This window comes from Artemia franciscana, chromosome 15 (assembly GCF_032884065.1).
Source record: "Artemia franciscana chromosome 15, ASM3288406v1, whole genome shotgun sequence".
NCBI lineage: Eukaryota > Metazoa > Arthropoda > Branchiopoda > Anostraca > Artemiidae > Artemia > Artemia franciscana.
Window position 1 is genome coordinate 39,611,297 of NC_088877.1, and position 16,247 is coordinate 39,627,543.

Below are 16,247 nucleotides of genomic sequence, written 5' to 3' on the forward strand. Positions count from 1 at the left end.
GTGCTGGTTGATGAAAATTCTTTACTGAATTCGCAGTTATCTAGCCTAAGCCATACAACGATGAAGCTGGAAAGTAAAGAAACTGATAAAAATATTCTAGTATGGAACGTGACAGCGATTGATACTGTAAACGCTGTTAGTATAATTTCGTCATGCCTTGGAATCCATGAGGTACCCAAATACACGATAGCTGATGTTAAGCCTGAAAAAAAGCTGGTAAAGGTTATCATGGAGATCAGGGAGCTGAAAGTGGCAGTTCTAAAACAGGCTCGAAATCTTCGTGGAAAAACTATCATGGACAATCAGAATGTTTTTCTATCCGATGATTCTCCCCCGTCTGTTCGAGAAGTTCGAAAAAAACTTTTAGCTATCCGAACCAGTACAGGTTTACCGTAGTTGCGCATCTTCTTATAGTTGATTTCTGATTAGTAATTTTCTCCTAATTTGGAGAAATGTCTACATATTTGGATTTGCAAAAGTTTTGTGACGAAATATTGGTGACATCTTATAGTGACATCTTTCTTGTCAATGTCTGAAAAATCACCAATAATGAACTGTAAATTAATGCTGAGGAGGAAATAAGAATACAGGTAAGAAAAAAGTAGACACTATATATTTGATGCTCAGACCAGGCATGTGCTCAGGAAGATGTCAACTTTCCTTCACTTCCCATTTTAATTTGCCCAGAAAATTTCAATGTTTTTCAATTCAATGTTTGATCTCTAAATTTCAATGTTTACCTAATAATTCACCACATTTTTGGGTAAAATGTATCTTTCATTATTTTTTTTTAATTTAGGCCCCAAGAATGATGCTCAGTCAGAAAAAAATTTCCGTGTACTTGCTTGGCTAAGATGCCATATCGAAAGGTAGTTGAGAGGCCAATAGCGAGGCACGTCAATAGGAAGTTTGGAAAAGGGGGGAAATTTCCCTCCTATATTTTTTGTCGCCTCCCTATATTATGAAAAATACCCTTATGAATACTTGCACTTAGAAGATCGATAAAACAGCATAATTGCCCCCCCCCCTTTGAAAAAAAGTTTCTCAATCCCCCTACATTTCCGCGAATTGACATCCTTGCTTCACCCAGTGTCTAGAAGTGGAACAGAGTCCCGGAAAACTGAATTTATATAAAGATTTACTTCCCCTGACTTTTCATAAAATGGTTTTCCTAGTTTATAGGTTTATAACCTATAAATGATATAATACCGTGCATCGCCTTAACTACAAAAGATCATAAACATCGCATATTGTCCATTTAATTTACCTCCCTGCTTTCTCTATAACGTGCAAGCACCTAGTTAATTAGCCCAGCAACGGTGAAGAATCTATTTAATAAGGGAAGGTGACCTAGTAAAGAGGCTTGATAGAGCCTCACTTTCTCTCTGGATCTGTCTTCCCTCTCCTAATTTCTTGTATGAGTCATACTGCTATAACTCGCGTAATTGCACCTTGGGGAAGAAATATAGTTTCCTTTAGAAGATAGAAGATTAGAAGGGAGAGGACTCCGATTTGGTTATTGGCAGAAAAATATTGCATTAGCTGGGAAGTCATCGAAGTGGGGAGATGATGGAAATTATTTTTTTAGATTTGTCTGGGATCTGTCATCGATGAATGGGTGTTGAAAAGTTTTGCGTTAAGATTGGTTCAATTTAGTAAGGATACGGTGGATTTTAATAGCTTTGAAAAAATACTTTCATTTTCTCATGTTAGATCTTAAACTAGCAGTATTATTGCTAATATGTAACTTAATCCATAACATGGTCAATAATATTTACAATGTATTTCGGTTTATCTATTAAGGCAACTACCGTTTCTTTGCAGTACTAAATTAAAAAACAAGTTTTTTAAACTGAAAGTAAGGAGCGATATTAAAACTTAAAACGAACTTAAATTACTCCGTATATGAAAGGGGCTGTTCCCTCGTCAACACCCCGCTCTTTGCGCTAAATTTTGACTCTTTCTCTCAACTCTACTTTTACAGTAAATTTTTTTTTTGTCCCAATTCCTTAAGAATGGCCCGTGAATCACAAAGGTCGTAGAATAAATAGCTGAAATTACTAAAAATACTTTAGCTTAAAGAGTGAGGTGTTGGGAGGAGGTGAACCCCTCATATACGTAATAATTTCTGTTCTTTTTAAGTTTTAATGTTGCTCCTTACTTTCAGTTGAAAAAGCTTTTTCATATTTATTCTTTCCTTTATTTTCAATGCTCGAAAATCCTGCACCCCCTTCATGGAAATTGTCTTCCCCCATGAAAAATTCCTCCATGGAACTTCCCCCCACATAACCCCCTCCCCTAAGCCCCTCCCCAAACCAAAAAAAAATCCCCCTGAAAACGTCTGTGCACTTCCCAATAATCATTACTATATGTAATACTGGTCAAAGTTTGTAACTTGCAGCCGTTCCCCCAGGGACTGTGGGGGATTATCTCGTCCCGAGAGACATAATTATTGAATTTTTCAACTATGCTGAACAAAATAGCTGTCTCAGAATTTTGATCCGGTGACTTTGGGTTAAAAAATGCGCGTGGGAGGGGGCCTAGGTGCCACCCAATTTTTTTGGTCACTTAAAAAGGGCACTAGAAATTTTAATTTCCGTCAGGATGAGTCCTGTCGTGACATTCCAGGACCACTGGGGCGATACGTTAACCCCTGGGAAAAAAAAAACAAACAAATAAACACGTATCAGTGATCTGTCTTGCGGCATAAAATGCAAAATTCCACATTTTTGTAGATAGGAGCTTGAAACTTTTACTGTAAGGTTCTCTGATACGCTGAATCTGATGGTGTGATTTTCGTCAAGATTCTATCACTTTTAAGGGGTGTCTCCCCTTTAATCTAAAATAAGGCGAATTGTCTGAGGCTCCTAAGTTTTGATGGGTAAAACTAAACTTGATGATTAAAATCAGCATTCAAATGTGATTCTTTTGATGTAACTATTGGTATTAAAATTCAATTTTTAAGAGTTTCCGTTGCTATTGAGCCAGGTCACTCCTTACTACAGTTCGTTGCCACGAACTGTTTGATATATATATATATATATATATATATATATATATATATATATATATATATATATATATATATATATATATTATTATAAATAATGATATCAACAACCTGGCTTAGATAATTTCGTAAACCGCATTTTCCTGCCATTCCTCCCCCAAAAAAATAAAAGAGGAGAAAGGTTAAAATATAGGCCAACAAAAATACTGGATGCAACAAAGACGGATATTTCGGGAAGACAACTGCTTTCCTTCTTCTGCAATATTAGAAGCAGTCTCAAAAAATAAATTTTACATTTTCTGAGCATTTTCGACCAGAAAAAAAGAGAATACATGAATTAAAATAACAAAAACAAGCCATGTGGATATCAAAATTAAACAAAACTCAAATTGGAAGAATTAAAAAGCAAAGAACGCAGAACAAAATAAAAGGTAAAAAAAAAAACAAACAAAAAGATCACCATTCACCCAAGTATAAAGACTAATGGTCTTTCAATTATAATCTAGACATGCGATAAAGGTTCTTCAAGCGAATTATAATAACAAAGCAGAGAACTGTCATATTTATCCAGTTTTAAGTAAAACTAGTTCGGCAGAGGGTCTATTAGATCGAAATATCCGTTTTGTTTCATCCAGTATGTTAGTTGGCCTTATTAAACGCCATTTTCACCTTTCTTCTCTTCTGTTTTATTGTTATCTGGCTGGTTAGTAATATTTATGATAGTGGTTTGACTCTTATGGGCATTATTATCTTTGTTGCAATAATCGCTCACTTATCTTGATGAAGACAAGATAGTTTCCATTTCTAATGTCAAAATAGGATTTTGAATATCTTGGCAGTATTGGGGCCCAATACTGTCTAATATATTCTACAGAATACACGAGAGCTTATGTCTGGGAGAGAGTTGATTCCACTTTGATATAGAAGCGAGTGCCCTGTTTTTACTCTTGGAGTGCTGAGACTTAATATTACCTTTTGGGAAGGTGGAAGGGGTCCCCAAAATTTTTAACATCAATATATCCACAAGACAGGATTATAGAAAAAGTATGAACTTGAGCTAGTTCCTGATCATGTCTTTTTAGGATCAAAGGCTGGCCGGAACTCTACGGAGATGGAAAGAGGTGAGGTCCTAAATTTCTGTCACCAGAAATTCCAATAGAAGAAGTTTTAAGATCTCAGTCAAACGTAATCAGAACCACAAGTTCTTTGTTGTTCTTTGAATTTTACCTATGAATTACAACAGTGCGGAGGATTCTCTAGCTATCACAATATCTACTATAAAAGGTTAAAAGATTTGAACTTGGTAAACATTAAGAGGTTTATACCCAATCTCACACAAATATTCTGAAACATTCGGTAGGGAGTTGTTAAATTTTTGTCATTACGGCATTCCAAGAAACGGGTTGTTATATCTTGACCAAACTCAGTGGGAAGAAAGAACTAGTGTCTTCCCCATGCCTTTGGGGATCAGGAATCGATCCAAACTCTATGGCATTGTATTCATTCATACATAAAATACCATCAGAGTAGTACCCAGAATGATTAGGCATTTCTCTACCCCCCCTCCACTTGAATGGGGACAGATATAGCCCTAGGCTATACACAAAACCTAGCTGATTTTTTCTTGATATTTTTATTACTACCAATAATATCTATATCAATTGATATTAATACTATCAATATTCATTATTAATGAGTCATAAGTATAAAAAGTCATGCAAACCAACAGAACAGTGAAGTTTTGTGCTTAGTCTAGGACTATATACGGATCAAATAGGTAAGGGGAGGGGTTTGGACGCAATTACTACTGTAGCAACAATAATGTTTGGGAACAGTGTGTAATGGAGAATCGAATGGTATTACTTCTTTGTTGTTATAGTGCTTATAAGAATGAGAAATCTTGGCTCACAATTACCACTGCGGGAAAGACACAAGAAAAAAATATCACAAGGCTATTTCACAATTACTTCTTCGTTGTTATAGTGCTTATGAGAATGAGAAATCTTGGCTCACAATTACCACTGCGGGAAAGAAACAGGAAAAATATATCTTTGTCAGCTGAAATTTCAGATATTCTTTCCGAGAGTAACCTTTGTAAAGTTATTACTAAAAATGGAGTTCGGAAAAAATCCTTATTTCTTTAGATATAAAATTACTGTTTGATTTTAGGAGGCACATGTGTTGCTCGCTTGACCGACCTGCTTGGAGTATTCCACTTGAAATTAGACACGTGACTCGAAGAAAAAAAAACTTAGTGGAATAACTTCTGATCATCGTGACGGTCGTCATGACAATCTGACGGTTGATTCTTTGTGATGGTCGATACACTGACAAGGACTGTTACCCGTTTTCACTATGTTTAAAGCTTTCCTTTTTTATTTAATTCGCAGACTCTTTTAAATTTCATTCTTAGCATACAGCCTTTGACATAAACTATAAACTCAATTTCAGTTCTCATGTTGCAGGCTCTAGTTTAAGAGCCAGCAAAAACCATTCTTTTTGGCCCCAGACAAGAATTAGGTGCACCTTTCCAAAATTTTAGTAAAATATTCATCTATTTAGAAAGAGACAAACTTTCTATAATATAGCCAGAGGTTAGACCGTCACCACTCTCTCGTTTACGCTGACATCAATGGTGTATTTTCGTAAGAAAAAAAACAAAAAAACATAACCATAGTTTATGTCACTGAAGAAGCATTTTGTAATAAAACGATACTTTTACATATCACGAAAACCAAAGCCACCCATTGGTTGTATGACTTAACTCGGGCTCCCTGGAGATTTGTTGAACAATAATAAAAATGCCTTTATCTGAAAAAGGTGACTCTTTGCTTTGATTTTTATCTTGGAGGTTGTTCTTTTTATTTCAATTTGCGGACTTTTATCTCATTTTTATTCTTTCCATAGAGTAGGCGATTCAGAAAAAAATTTCGACTGATTTATTAGCGTTTTTCTTCTTTTTTTGACTGCCTGTGTATTGCTTCGTTGTTTTGTTGTCCAAGGTTTCTTTGTTTTGTCGAGCTTAGCCAATTTTGGAGCACTTCTCATAAATTATTCTTACAGTTTTATTAATTATGATAACTGTGAGCATGGTAAAAAACCATATATTGATATCTCTAAGCCTACCTCTTCATGTTTATTTTTCAGGTAAAGGTTGCCAGGTACCGTTAGTGCTGATGACCAATCAAAGCATGTCTTGATCGAGCTTAGCCTTACCCACCCTGTATGTGTGCAACCTGATTTGGGGACACGTACAGCGGAACCTCGGGTCCCAACCCTCGCCAAATCCTAAATTTTCTAAAATATTAGAGGACTTCTCATTCAAATTATCAAGTAAAACTCTTTTTTATTATTAGGCTCCTCCCACTTTTTTAATTGTTGCCCCCATCCCCTCAAAAAAAGGACTTTATACGATGCTGACCTGATTAGCTACGGTTTGGACGCCATATGCCGACTATGTGCAGAGATGTGCTTCAACTTCGGACCATCACATTGAGTTTGAAATTCTCGAAAACGTGAGTTCAGAAATCTACTATTTATACGACATTTTTGGTATTGTATTCGGATCTGTATTCCCGTGCACCATCTTGATTTGCAATCTATTCTTTTTCTATCCCTACAGAGGTTTTAATTCTTCCCTTGAGATGCTCAATCGCCTTTGTCAACAATATCCTGTATTGTCATCCCACTTCTTCTTGGCCACAGCTCCTTTGTTAACCCTATTTTTGAAGATAGAGCTGTCACAGATCGCTTGAAGGATTACGATACTATCAATTGGAGTTGAATTATAATCAAGGGGTTACATACTGGTTGGCGCTAATGCACACACATTTCTGCTTCTGAAGTTATTTATGTTCCTTCATCAATCCCTTTTTCATGTGATAAATTTAGTATTCACCAGGGCTGGATCTAAGGGGGATAAAAAGGACAAGCGCCCCGGACGGCACGCCGGGGCGGCGGCGAAAAGCTAAAGCTTTAGTATTTACGGGCAAAAATTGTTAAAGTTACAGTATTGATGGTGTAGTGAGGCTTAGAAAAGTTTGAATCCCCCCCCACCTTGAGAAGAAACTTAACTCCAGCTCTGGTTTTCACTTATGCCCATGGTTTCATTTTGGGTGATTTTTTGTTCAAACAATACTGTAAAGAACCGAAGGCAGTGTAAATGAAGTTTAATTGTTCAAATTTGTTGAGTGGAGGCTTATATAATCATATTTGTCGTAAAAAGGAAAAAATAGGAATTAAATTTTTAACGAAAAAGCTGTCAATATACAGCTCTGCAGTTTGGCAAAATCTGTTAAAGCTTGAATTTGTACGAACGAAAAACAATAAAAAAATTAACGTAAAACATATTGGATAAAACAGCTTAAGAAAGTTAGCTTTCGCAATGTGAATAATCAGTCAAACAATAAATTTAAAACATAGTGCATGAAACAGATTAAGAAAGCTAGCTTTCATTTTAAGGTGTAGTTATGGTTGAGAGGCAAAATCTATTGAAGCTTGAATTTTTACGTGCGAAAAGCATTGTAAAATTTAACTAATTGGCTTTACTTATTTATTATCCGAGTATTATCTGTGGTAAAACTGGCAAAATGTGGCAATGCCCAAAAAACTTCCTAATTTTTAAAGAACTAGTCGCGGTTTTCAGTTATAAATAGACCTAAGATATACCCAGGGAGCAAAAACAGTGGTGTTTGGATGTCTTGAATTTTAAGAGCGAAGGGATCATCCCTTCCGTAATTAAGTGAACTGATGGAACTCGAAAATCCCATGTTAAAATCGAAAATTTATATTTAAAAAGTACTCAAGTATTCAATGGCGGAAAATACCGCTTTTAATGTCAGGCCGTAGCTTCTTAAAGATGCTACAAAATGTTTGCTATGATTTTGCTCTATTTCCTCTAATTGCTTAGAAATCTTAGAAAATGACTCGCTCTTTTTCATATCTGTACTCTAGGAAGGATATTGCTTTTAGAACAAAATCGGTGCAATCATGAGCAGAAGACAATAGCCTGTAAGATGATTGGAAACATTTTTCGATGTATTTTCCTTTTTTCGAACAGTCCCATAGAATATTTTCCGCTACCTGAAATTTTTACAAGATTTTGCAAGAAAGAATCGTTTCAGATCGCCGATAACACCCCTAGAGACCAGATTGACAAGCTAGTGTAATTAACCTGCTATTTCCACCAATGAATAAGCGCTATTTGAAGGGTTTTTGACAATCGACGGTCTCTAGAGAATTGACAGAAGACTACCCTAACTTTGATTTTGAATCTCAATGTTTTCAAGTTCACTTAATCACGGCCTTAATAGATCTTGCATTAGACCCGTCACTGAACATGGATATCCTCTGTATTCTAGTGCTTCCTAAACGTTGTCGGCATCACTTCAGAAGATCTGAAAAAGGATTAATAGGGCAGGTTCACTCATGACTCTATCCAGTCTGTTAGTGAAAGCTTTGATGTACCTTGGATGGCTGTTGTCTACAAGTCCATAAATTCACCTCCTTCTGTAAAGCTTTCTCGTGTTATGTCTCTCATTGTCCGACAAACATTGTCCGACAAACATTGTCCGACAAACACGCGATGATGGACAGCTCAGTGTAGTTATTGTAAGGTTGGCAAACCAAGAATAGAGTGAAGCACTTGAAGAACAGCATCGTTCGAAGTTCGAACCAACAGCACTTCATTTGTTCGTTTGAAAAACAGCAATTCGATCTGGAAATATCTTCCTAGGGATGTTTTGCCTAAAGTTTTCTCTGTTGACTTCTTCAAAAGAAGATTCAGCAGTCATTTAAGACCTTTTGATGGAGCAATGTAAAATAGTAGCGGCAAATCAGATGTTTAGTAATACCTGGCACCGCTAATTTAGGAATGAAAAAAATAAATAGTCCTTGCTGTTTAAAATTTTAGTTTTAGAAAGTTTATAATCTTAATAACTGTTAATTTAAGTTTTTAGACAAATCTAATCCTTGAGAATTCCAGGATTTTTTTCGGGGAGAGGGGTTGCCAAAGGATTTTTTAGGGGGTGTGTGCGAGAAAAAACTTTAAAAAATGCATTAAAAACTTGTTTGCATTCATTTTGTTACGTTTTTTGAGTCGAAAAACATTTCGGGAGGGAGCTCCAAACCCCCTATCTCCATTGGATGCGGCCTTAATGTACCCTGTGTAATTTTTAGCTTTTCTGCAGTCCTATAGTTTTAATGTTGTAACATATGACACAATATAAATAAAGACGAAGACCACACTGCCTTTCCATCACAAACACCAAAAACAAGAAGAACAATTGGGAATGTTTTAAGACAGTGGGAAACAAATTAGAATGAATATTTGAAATGAAATGAAATTTCATTTAGAATGAAATTTTAGATATTCACTGAATACTCTATACACAAATTTAATTAAAAATGACCTTACGAAATATTTACAAAAAAACAATACAAATAACACAGAACCTGTCACAAACAGACCTATAAGATCAGCAGCGAATAAAGCTAGGCTGACATTAAAAACGTGTTTTTAAATCATTTTCTTTCATTTCAATGAATTGCCTCGTTTCACAACAATTTATTTATCAGTCCTGGTTGAACTTCGCTGAGGTAAGGATGCTGGGACTGTTTTGAAAAACTGTTCATTTTAGTTTTATTGATGTTATCCTCTTGTAAGTTGTTTTTTCTTATTTGTATTGCTGAGGACGGCCCTTGGACACAGGGCCGAAATATTCATTCTAATTTGTTTCCCACTGTCTTAAAAAATTCCCTATTGTTCTTCTTGTTTTTCGTGTTTGTAACATATGACACCAATTTTTCCATTCTTTGATAGCTGAGAATCAGCTTTATCTTAATCCCGAATTAAATGAATAAAATCTGCTTTGCATTCTTTTATTAAAATAAACCAAAACTTATGCAACAATTGGAAAATCTTTTAATTTTTTAAGCAAGCGTAAATCAGTCTCTAAGAAAAGTCTCATAATATCGTAATTCCATCTTATTTCCATCTTCCTATTTACGTAATTAAAACCGACCGTTTAAAAAGGGGGAGGGGGCATCCCTCCTCTCTATCTTACGTGACGTCCCTTGTCAAAACAACAACTCAGAAGTTGCAATTTTATATGCAGTTTTCTGCCCAACCCATTACCCCAACGAGTAAAAAAAAAGGTTACTACACTAAGTGAAAAATCAATTTTTTTTATGCAATCAGAAACATGGTGAGTTCATAGGATCAGTGATGCCAATTGACAAAATAGAAGAGGGGGAGGAGCTGATTTGTTTTTCAAAATCCAGGGTGAATCCCCCCTTTACCACCTTTATTTGACACCTTGGCACAGAATGACAGCTTTCTTAATCACTCCGAGAAATGATTTTGAGTACATTTGCTGATTATAAACAATTAACTAGATTTAGAAACTGAACAAATTGATGGTAACTTGGCTTCAAATTCCATAAATCCCGTTTTTCTTCCATGCATCTGGTGTATATAAAGCGACTTTGTGTTTAGCCCCTTGGTTACAATATGAGAGATTATGTACTACAGCCTTCGGTGGAGAAATATCCCCAAATTGGGATGCCTTTAGGACCTTCTACCGTATGTTCAAATTGCATGGTTCGTAAAAGGTAATTTAATTATGAGAGATTCTCCTGATAGATAACTCGTTTGCATTAAGAAAATTAATGAAGAGACAGATGGCTTCAAAGGATGTGGAGAATTAAGGAGCGGCGCAAAGTATATCTGAAGGAATACATTTCTGGGGAGGGGGGTATTTCTTTGCATTTTCTTATAAATTAAGCTCATCTTTTGTCAACCTTTCATTCTCTGTTAAAACCACTTTCTAAGGTTTAAAATAAAGAGAGAAACCTCATTCAGAAAACCAATCATTCAGGAGTTATCCCTTTACCCGATACCGAAACTGTATGTTCTTTCGTGTGCATGTTTTACTTTTTCTCTGCTTCATAGTGACCTCCCCTACCCCTTAAGTGTTCCACCGTCTTTTACTTCTGATCAAAATAATTATCATCTTCGCAATACATAAAAGCATATTCGAATTCCTTTTCCTGTGTGTTTAAGGTCGGATCTCAATCCTTTAATGGAGAGTCATATTGTATGGAATAATTTGCCTGATTCATATCAAAGGTGCCCCCTTTCAGGTTGTTGAAAAAACCGTTAAAATTTTTTTGGCTTCTTAGGACCTGTTTTATCTATTTTTTCTAACCTCTTACAATTTTATTGGAGTCTATTTAATCTACTTAATTAATACAGTCCTTAATCTATTAGTTTTTATATTCTATAGTTTTTGTTTTATTTTCACCTATATGTTTATTATTATTACTGCTTTTATCTCCTGTTGCTCTTCATTCTTTGAGTAAGTGGCTATTTTTTCCCCTGAGCAAATGCCTTGTTTCTCTTCCCCCCTCTTTACAGGCCAATTAGCCTTTGGTGCAATAGCAAAATTTACTATTTTATGTGTATTCTGCAGATTTATCAGTCTTGGTTGAACTTCGTTGAAGTAAGGATGCAAGGGCTGTTTTAATTTTTTCTTTTTAAACATTTTTAGTTTTAATTTTCACATTTTAATGTAAGTATTTATGTCTATACACATTTTTTTTTCTGGCGTTGTGCTGAGGACGGCCCTTGGATATAGGGCCGAAATATCCACTGAATCTAATTCCACCGTCTTAGAAAAATTTCCCCATTGTTCCTAAGTTGTGTTTGTTTGATGAATAAATATTATCTCATTATCTTATTTTTATGCATCTTTATTTTTGTTTTTTAGCTTCTTTTACTCATAAGCTAAGATTTATTCATAGTAAAGAATTAAGAATTTAAATTAATTTATTTAAAAATGCACCGAAGAAATATCCTTTCTTCCAAAGGGGTTACACAAGTTAACAACTTGTAAAGATCAATTTATATAACTAAGGTGAAGTACTCTACGGATTTCATCACTGAATAAAATCATTCATTCATATAACCAAGGTGAGTCAGCACCCTTACCAGCTCTCTATTAGTATGAAGTCGAGGTAATAACTAGATTACCTCGCAGAGGTAATCTACAACTGCAGAGGTACTGCGGAAATTTAACGATGTTTAAAATCGGACTTTCTCACTGCTAATTTCGTTGCCCAGAAAAATGATTAAAGTAATGGGTACTGACGGAATCACAACTTCAAAAGACCGTTTTGCCAGGAAAACATACGTATAAAAACATAGATAAAAGAAAACGGGGAGTTAATATCTATTTAATTAATACCTCCACCCCCAAGATCCAGAAATGTTAAGTAATAAGATTAAACTATTTATGTGTCCTACAAAGTATCCGTGGTTGCTCGAAGAAAATGCAAGAAAAAGCTTTACACCACTTCTTGGAATACAATCAGGAAAATAATCCGAACTCAACTCGAATTTCTAGGATATCCTAAAGTAGCAAAAGTAGTAAGCTGTTATCCCGACTTTGGATATCCTCGGGTCCCAAAATCCGGATACCGATATTTCAGTTTTAGATCCCAAAGAAAACCGGCAAAGGTAACAAAGATCTGATTCAAGGGGGAACCAAGATCAATATGCCTACCTTTGTAAAATATATTTATAAATTCAATTTCTTTTAGATGTTTAATAAATATTTAAGGACAAAGGCTCTACTTGAATACACTGATTTCAAAAATTAGCTACTACCAAGTTTCAACATATCCATCATCGAGAGTTCATGCCAACTTAGCTTGGTTTTACGACAGAGTGAAAAATCGTCCTCAGCCGAAGAAAAAAAAATCAATTCAATTAGATTCAAACATTTTACTAAACCTCCCAAATCGGAGGCTTAAAAAGAAGGGAAACAAAGCAGTAACGCCATAACAATATAACACCAAACGAAAAAAATATATCAAAATATCGCTCGATCAGTAGTGACACCAAATGGCTTTTAAAGACATCCTTATCCTGATTTTAAGGACACCCATATCCCTGAGTTTAAAGACAACCATATCCCTGATTTTGAAGAAACCCATGTCCCATCATTTCATAACACCCAGCAGGAGCAAGTTACGTCATAGGGAATGTTTTCTAAGAGATGAAGGTGTTAATTACCCAATAGTTTCTTTTTAAAAAACCTATGAGGGACATGATTACCATGATTGTTACATAATGAATGAGGGGGCACAAATGGAATTTGACACAATTTTACACGTAGGTGTTACGTAATAGCAGCACACACATGGGGTGTTGCGTAATGACAATGAACACGCGGGACTTGACACAATCTTGTACGTGGGTGTTACGTAATATCAGCGCACATGTGGGATATTACGTAATGACAGTACACACGCGGGATGTTATGTAATGACAGTATACACACCGGTGTAACATAATACTTTAAGAGATTTTTTTTTCGGGATTTCTTTTTCTTTGAAGTCTTTTTAGCAACAATAGGTAAACTAAATGTGATAAATTTTACCAAATAACAAATAATAACACTTTGCCTAAGCCTGAATGAACTAAACAATTATAGAATTCATCTTTACCATGAGGCTATTATTTAAAAAAGCACGCTCTATTAGAAACACAATTCAAAATAAATGGCGCTGCATCATCTTTTCGCGAACCTCCGAAATTAGCCAAAAATTTCCTTAAGTATTTCTAGATAATTCTTTTGGTATTTATTTAAAAGTTCGTTATAATGAAAACTAAATTTTTTAAATTGCCAAGTTAATTTATTTGCAGAAAAACCTCTTAATATCAATTTTTGGCTTAGGATTTTACATCTATTTATAAAATCAATATAATTACTACAAATCCTTGCATAACGAAGTAACTGTGAGAAAAACGCCGAATATGTGATGTTTGAGTGTATATTACTTTCAGGGAATGGGAAACTAATCACATCAAAATCAAGATCATCCGTTTTATTATACATTTTAAAACCTAAATTATTATTATCAGAAATATTAATATTTAAATCTAAGAAATGATCTTCATGCCCAGCGCCATGACTAGGTTCAAGAGTAAGCTCTGATGGATATATATTTTTAGAAATATCAATGAAATCCTTACAATTTAAGACCAAAATATCATCGAAATATCTTTTATTATTTGACAAAACATGTTTTAAATTATTTGGATTATTCTTGTCCATCATATATTTATATTCTAGTTGACTTAAAAACAAGTCAGCTATAAATGGGCTGGCATTCCCCCCCAATGGGAATTCCCACGATTTGCTTGTACAAATCACCACCGAATTTTATATAAGTATTACATAAAACAAATTCTAATAACTCAAAAATCATATCCAAGCTGTAACATCTCAAGTTAAATTTTGCATGCAAGTTACGTGGTAATGTTAATTGTAAAACAACCAATGTAATTTACCAATTAGAATGTAATAAATGCTAATCAAATTTTAGATTTTCCATGGATTTTTTCTCCTTTCATGGTTTCATCCATGTTTACTCGGTTTACGAGTACTAATTGAAAAAAAAATGTGACACAAGGTAAAAAAATTTTTTTTTTGGGAGGGGGACATTTAAAATATGAAAACCCAGCATGTACGAAAACCTACCTACGTCAATGAGCCATGTCATTTAACGCTACAATGGGAGTATGTGGCTGGCCCGTGGTATAGACTTAGTGAAAAAAAAACCGATAGCCTTTTTTCTGATGACTCCTGGCAATTTATGCTAGTCTGGCACAATCGACCAGTCCCGATGACACCCTCTGGTGGCATTCTCACTCATTAAAAAAAAAAGTGCTTTACCTGCGTTGGCTTATAAACTCGGAAGTCAATCATGGTTATTTATTATACATTTTCAAGCATATTTGCGAAAAAAAATTGTATTTTAGTTCCATGGGTCTGCGTTCTCGCGGAGTCAATTATATCGCTCCTTAAGCATTTTCACACACTTTTTGATAAAAATTTGCTTTAGCTTCGTTTTTTATATAATCCCTAACGTTGATATGACGATTTCGAAAAATTGCCTGATGTTCGAAAAGAGAGGAAACATCCATTTAAAAGATAAAAATCTCAATGAAAATTACATTATCTGATTCATTTTCTTTCACTTTTGATAAAAATTCGATTTAGGTTCTTTGGTTTATAATCTCGGAAGTCAGTCATTTTATTCATTATACATTTTCATACAAATATCCGATAACTATTGTACTTTAGTTCCATTGGTATGCGTTCTTGCAGAGTCAATTATATCACTCTTTAAGCATCCATTTTTGATAAAATATGTGCTTTAGCTTCGTTAATTATATATTCCCGAATGTTGATAGTGTCAACTTTCTTGAGATCCACTAGGATAGCGACCATCAACGCCTCTACCAAAATTCTGCCCACGTCACAGCAATTATTCCAGGTTTGGCTCATTATTAGTCCTTTTCAGTGATTTTAGCTTTATTTTATTTAGTGATTTTATTTTTTAGCAAGAGATTTGAACTTGAACCGGATGATGACAGGCACAGGTCCCGTCGAAGTTATCGTTTAAACAAAAGCAAGACCTGACATCCATAGCTTAGGTGAGCTTATTACCATCTACCATTATTATGTAAAACACATGTAATACATGTGCTCGTGTATTTCTTGTACCCCTACCCCGTCTTTCCAGAAAAAAAGGATCCTGGATACGACCCTGTTCTTGAGTGTAATTTTTTTTCTAATCTTTCCCGTGTGGTAAGTGAAGCATGATAATTGCCACGAATGTTAAGTGAGATACAAAAGGGATAGAAACTCATGGATCCCACTAATCTCTTGAACATATTACTGTCAGTTCTTGCAAATTAAATCAAAATTAAGTACAACTACAGCGCCAATTATGTGCCCCATTTGTAATTTGTCATTCATAACTGACAAAAATATTTTTCTTTATTTCTTTGATGGTTAGAAGCCTCATTCAACAAAGCCTAATCTGAGTCAAAGGTATGTAAAAATTAATCAAAGGTATATATATTTATATATATATATATATATATATATATATATATATATATATATATATATATATATATATATATATATATATATATATATATATATATATATATATATATATATATATATATATATATATATATATATATATATATATATATATATATATAAATATATGGTAAATGTTTGCTTTCGTTCCAAGTGCTGTAAAATGCTTATTACTGCATATAGCAAGATTCTGACAATCACATAGTGTTTCCTTGTCATTATTAGAGAAGCGCATTCATTTCAGGTTGACCCTCCTCCTCCATGGGGCAAAC

The 16,247-nt window shown here is 34.6% G+C and overlaps 1 long non-coding RNA gene across 2 annotated transcripts in view; it reads left to right on the top strand.

Annotated features, from left to right (window-relative positions):
- The window catches only part of LOC136036459 (uncharacterized), a 61,391-nt gene that overhangs the window by 438 nt on the left and 44,706 nt on the right, over positions 1 to 16,247 (top strand). The window contains exons 2-3 of one of the 2 annotated variants that reach the window (XR_010619733.1): positions 6,158 to 6,525; positions 15,423 to 15,515. This is a non-coding gene — a long non-coding RNA (uncharacterized LOC136036459). Of the gene's footprint in view, positions 1 to 6,157; positions 6,526 to 9,597; positions 9,670 to 15,422; positions 15,516 to 16,247 lie in introns of those variants that run through there. The other variant, XR_010619734.1, reaches the window with a different exon arrangement.